This window comes from Pecten maximus, chromosome 11 (genome assembly GCF_902652985.1).
Source record: "Pecten maximus chromosome 11, xPecMax1.1, whole genome shotgun sequence".
NCBI lineage: Eukaryota > Metazoa > Mollusca > Bivalvia > Pectinida > Pectinidae > Pecten > Pecten maximus.
Genome location: NC_047025.1, coordinates 12876555 through 12882966, shown reverse-complemented (window position 1 = coordinate 12882966; position 6412 = coordinate 12876555).

Sequence of the window (6412 nt, the reverse complement as noted above, 5' to 3'; positions counted from 1 at the left end):
TGAATAAATTTTCTTCATTTTTAGGTCATTTGACCCTTTAGGTCAGACTGACCTATATAGTCATCATGCTTCGTCTGTCCTGTCACAGGTTGGCCTGCAATTCAAGATGGCCACCATTAAACTTCTTCTCCAGTTCCACTGGTGCCATTGAGCTGGAAATTTGTGAGAATGTTAAGGAAAGGGAGCCAACAGTGTTGTTATTTTTCGGCCTATTTTAAACTTTGACATGGCAGTCACAGTAGCCCATTTTGTAACATAATTGCGCAATCATGGTTTTCCTGAACAACACCTATTTCAATTTTCTTCTCAAGTTCCACCAGTGGCATTCAGCTCAAACTTGGCTATGAGATGGTCCTGACCAAGAGGTTATAATTTTCTGGTCTGTCCAAAATCCAAAATGGCTGCCATGCCTAACAGTACAACTATATATTTGCTTCTGAGTAAGTAAAGTACAATAGTACAAGCGTCTTTAGAGTCAGATGAAGGTCTGCTGGAGGGACAAGTGATTTTATGCCGTGGTACTGTGCCTCCAGTGTCGACTTTTGTCTGTTTAACAGTTTCTTCTCAATAACCAAGAGACCCAGAGATCTGATAATGGGTCTGTAGCAAGCAACTTCTAAGGTCACAGTGGTCAAATGTGTTAAAATCTTTAAACAACTTCTTACTATGAAAGAAGCCAGGGGACCTGATATTTGTAGCATGTTGGGATGGATGGCTACTGGTTTGTTCAAATAAATGATATTAACCTACTTTAAGGTCAAAGGAACAAATGTTAAAATCTTTAAAACAATTTCTCAATAACAAATAAGAGCCCAGACTCCGGATATTGGGCCACTAACATGCTGGAATGAAGGGTTATTGAGTTTGTAACAATGAATGAACTTCACCTGTTAAAAGTCACGGGGTTCAAATGTGCTAAAATCTGAAATCTTAATTATTAGAAGGGAGTTATGAAATTTTACTTATACCAGTTTCTGATGATAATTTGGTGTACTAGTAGTCTTCATTTGACATGCTGCAGAATTGGTGGAAATACATGCCTATTCATTGGGCCAATTGTTTGGTCACCTGTCTCGGGTTGTCTTAAAGGAAAAACTCTAATTGCATCTTGTCTGTCGCGAGTCTTAATTTTATTTTTTTTTAATTTTCAACTCTATCTCAATAACCAAGAGTATGGGTTATGATATTGGGCCAGTAGCATACTGCAATGAAGGGCTACCAAGATTATTCCCCATCTTCTTTCAAGGTCGCAGGGGTCAAATGTGTTGAAAACTTATAACGACTTATTGTCATTTACCAAGAGTCCCAGGGTCATGATATTGGGCCAGGGCATACTGGGATGAATGACTTTCAAGCTCACGAGAGTCAACTGTGCTATATTTTAATATGAAATCTTATTCCTGAATAGGGAGTTGAAATTCTATATACATCGTATATCTAGCTTGATTGATTAACAATTGAGCATTCGCGGTTCATTGATTGCACCACATTAGGTTGCATTTTATAAGCTGAGCAATGAAACATATATGTGTATACTAATGAAGCGACGGAAGTCTCTCCGGATCATCCACCTGTCGTGCCGAGATTTGTGAACCTTAAGAAAGGTACTCTGACATCTACATTATTTATGCTAACCACAGGCACCGTGTCCAAGCTCCACATTGGGTCTCTAAACAGTGGTAGATAGTAGGTCAGCTAAGGAAATGTGTTTCTTGTGCTCCAAATACTATCTTCATTTATTTTTAATACAGCGCACGGACCGCAGCGATATTTCAGCTACACCAGACTTGGTGACAGGGCCAGAGAAAACTCGGGCTACGATCTTTTACGTCCATGAATGTGGCTGAATACTGCATGGTTATTACAAACACCTCTGCACAATTTGGCTAGTCGAAGAAAATTTTCACATTTCACTTTGAAAACCACCCTTTCTCCATTACAAAGCAATTTTACCTCGCAAACTTATGTTGTACAAGTTGACTTTTGTAGGTGAAAAATAACACGTTATGTGTCGTGTTTCTTGTGGCTGTACTATTTCACAATTAGAAATGTTTATCACTTTTTCATGTGGACATGGGGGTCTCTAAACAAATTAAAATTCCAGCTTCTCATTGCCGATATTGCCAAGTAGACCAATACTTTTCTCTTATTATTGGTACTTAAGCTTACGAAATCGTTTTAAATTAAGAGACCTCGATGTGGAGCTTGGACACGGTGATTATTAAGACGTATTGAGGTATCTCAGCATATATAGCACATTTTCAACATTTCGGAGGGACTGCATAAACATTTGGTAAAAATGACACCTCTCGGTACGTGCAATAAACAAATATAGTGGATGCCCCTGCTGTTCCACATTGAGAGGAAACATAATCCACGCCCTCTAAATGCTACTAGCTGACTATCATTAGCATTTAAGTTATTTGTTAATTCATAAATATAATTTTGTCTTTAATTAGCTTCTCAAAGATTGTGGATATCCCTAAACATGCAAGTGAGTGGCTCATATCCTATAAAGACAACTTGGCTGATGGATATTATACAAATACAGACTTTGATAGAAAACCTACCTTTTCAGATACGTCCCTACGCAAATAGGATAAGTTCGGCTGAGTGCCAATGTACCTTTATGAAGTGTAATGTTTTGGTAGTTGTCTCGGAGTGGGCATTGAATAAGGTGGAGGAAGGAAGCAGAGAAGTAAAACAAAACAAAAAAAAAACACACACACACACACACCCACACACCCACACACACACACACCCACACACCCGCACACACACACACACCCACCCACACACCCACACACACACACACACACACACACACACACACACACACACAACTTAACATTCCAGTAAATGGAAAGTTGATACTTGTCAAGATGTTTCCTATTTCGACTGGCAGCTTGTATCATGTTTGTATGTTTAACATATCCTGTCTGGCTCACTTGATTTATCCTCACGAAAATTCACCGGACAGATATCAGAAATCATCAGGTAAATCCAGCATTTTTGGCGAATAATCACTTACCTGAAAAACGAAATGTAATAAATATAATTGCTCGTAATCCATCTTTTGGTTCAGTGTTCAATGTTTTATTCACTTTAAGCCTGACGGCTCATAAGCATACTAAAATATTACATCATATAATTTACAATCCTTAATATATAATACAAATTAACGAAAGATGGACAGCGTTGATATAATTACTTTACATATACAATAGATCTATCAAAATATATCATATTGAAAATAAATATTAAAGTAAGGTTACAGATGTTTAACATTTCTGAGCGGCAATATCGAATGGATAAGTGAGTGGAGTATACAATAGTGTAGTCAGGGGATAGAAGGCTATACTGTTGGTAAACTGATATGAGTGAAAACAAAATAAGCTAAAGCTGAGATCTAGAACGTGCTGTAAAACACAATTTCAAGTACTTCCCTAAATTACAAAGCTCTTTCCTGTTACGTACAGACAACAGCTGGATAAGTTTATATGATGATGGGCGATTCCAGTAATACATTTTAATGAACTTCTTTCGATTATCTTTATAGAATGGACATATTAAAACAAAATGAAACTCGTCCTCTACCTGGTTTTGGTCACAATTACGACAAATTCTATTCGCCCTTGGAATATTGCGATACCTACCTTCTTCTACATTGAGCTGGTGAGATGACAGTCGTAATTTCGAAATGAATTTAAGATATATATCTGGAATAGACTTTGTTAGATACAATTGTAACGTATAGCTATCAATAAGGAATTTATACAAAAGCATTTTGACGACATTTCAACAAATTCATTTCTAGCTTGAATAAATTATTTATCAGACGCTGCTTAAAACAATGTAAAAAAAACCCGTTCATTATCGACATAATGAGTAAACCAAACATCACCGAAACCAGAAGACAGTAATAAAGTTCTAACTTGACAACGCCAATTACAGTTTCTGTGATTACAATCATACATTTCGCCATAAATTGACTTTAGAACACAATTATCAGATTTAATTATTTTCAACCAATATTTAATAATTCGATATGTTCTGGTTCATGTTAAGGCAGGCATCCTAATTGAGTATAAACCATAAAAGGTGGCGTACTCTTCTTAACATACAATATTCTTTTTAAACATTCCGCAGCATTAAAAACCTATGTTTCGCAACCATAATTAAGAACAGAAGATACATAAACAATAAAATATTTCAGTTTAGATTCTCAGGCATTGAGGGACAAACTATTACAAATACGTAAGGCATTATACATACATTTCCGACCTTGTTCAGCGATTGTTGATTGCGTTTTTGTAAATTTCCCATTAAAGTTTAACAGTACACCAAGATAGGTAAATTTCTCAACAATTTCTATTTCATTGTCATTATAATAAAAAGTCTCACTATTACGTAATTTTCCGCCATTACGGAATACAATAATTTTTGTTTTCTCAGTATTAACGGTAAGCTGCCATTTGTCACTGTATTGTTTTAGAGAGTCTAACATTTTCTGCAAACCAGAAACAGATTCTGTCATCTGCATACATTAGAAGGAACAAAGAGATATCTCTTAAGAATAAAGCGTCACAGGAGGTGTTAATAAACTCATTTTCTAAATCATTCACATACATGGGGTAAAGGAAGGGAGATAACCCCTCCCCTTGCATCAAGCCTTGTGAAGTTAAAACAATGCAGACAGTTCAGATTTGTACCTAACACATGCTTTTAACCCGTCATATAAAGATCTCAAAGTATTTTGTAGTTTTCCTCGAGTACCTTTATGAAAAAAGCTTCAAAAATAATTTATTTCTATTTACACTATCGAAGGCCTTACGATAATCAACAAAACAACAGTAAAGCTTACGCTTGTTAGACAACATTTTATGAATAATACCATGTAAGGCAAAAATAGCATCATTAATCCAAAACCAGGCTTAAACCCGAATTGGGCATCTGAGACAATATTGTACTCTTTAGACCATTCTAGATGTCTATTATTTAAAACACAAGTAAATAATTTAGAAAGGCAACTTACCAATGTGATTCCTCTATAGTAATTTATATCATTTGCGTCACCTTTTTTGAACAAAGGAAAAATAATACCCTGAGACCAGACTGAAGGGAAGACGCCCGAATAAAAAAATATATTAAAAGTTTTGAAAGAATAGGAGTAAATGATTCCTTATGCTGGACAAAAAAAATCATTAAGAATGTTATCAATGACCTAGTTTAGCGCTTTTTAAAACATTCATTACTTCTGTAACCGTAATAGGGGAATCCAACTTGTCATACACATTTGAATCTTCAAAGTCTGAAATATCTAGTGGATTATCAAAATTTGCCTCACCATTACTTACAGTACTTACAGCTTTATATGTAAAACAAATATAAATATCATCGGCACCAAACTGCCTATTTTTTTATCCAGAGCAGTGTATCTGCTACAAATTTGACAACAGAAACATCAATTTTCTTTTTATACATTAAAACAAGGCCTCCGCCTTTACCCTTCTGACGAGGATATATAAACAAAATATCATAATCATCCTGGAGGAGACTACAGTTCAGGTTGCTATTATGACTGACCCAGCATTTCGACAAGAATATAATATCGGAACAAGAAATAATGTTAACAAAACTCGGGTCGGTCAATTTATGCTCTATACCACGGTAAACGTTCCATGAAGTAATTTTTGGTAGTACCACCTCAAATGGCGATGAGATTATGGTACAATATAGATAGATACAAACAAATCTGACTTCTCTGTCACCAGTCACTACATCGCTGGTAAGTAATTCTTCCAAATTGTTATCCAGAAGACACTCGGGATATCAACACATCTCAATAGAAATTAAGAGCTAGATAGAGCAAATATGAAATAAGCTGCATTGAAAATCTGTTTCATCGTTATATGATTTGTCAGTTATGCAATAGGGGTCGACAGTTTTGATAACTACACTGTAAGGAAACTAAAAGAGATTCAGAAGAATCTAACAACTGGACGGGCAGGTCAGTAATTGAATGACTTTCTTAATATTCAATAATAGTATTCATAGGATGTATCGCAAAATACATTGTAGTCAGAGCCGTGATACATCAGTCAATTCTCCAGGCACTCTAATGTCTTCCCACCAAAAGACTCCCCGCGCGGTGTACCTCTGAATGGTGACGTCCTATTCAGACTACGTTATTCCTTGGGGAAATATCAGAAGCATTCAACGCACTGGTAAATATTGGTGTTTGTATGTTGACAAAATCTCTGATAGAGTTCTATCTTGATCAATGGTATCACAATTCGTGGGAAGAGTGTATTCTTCCTTCCTAAAAATCGCCATACCCCAAAATATGACCTCGACAAAACCCGTTACCCGCAGATTATGGGCCGATTAAAAAATCCTTGTCTGAGCAGGG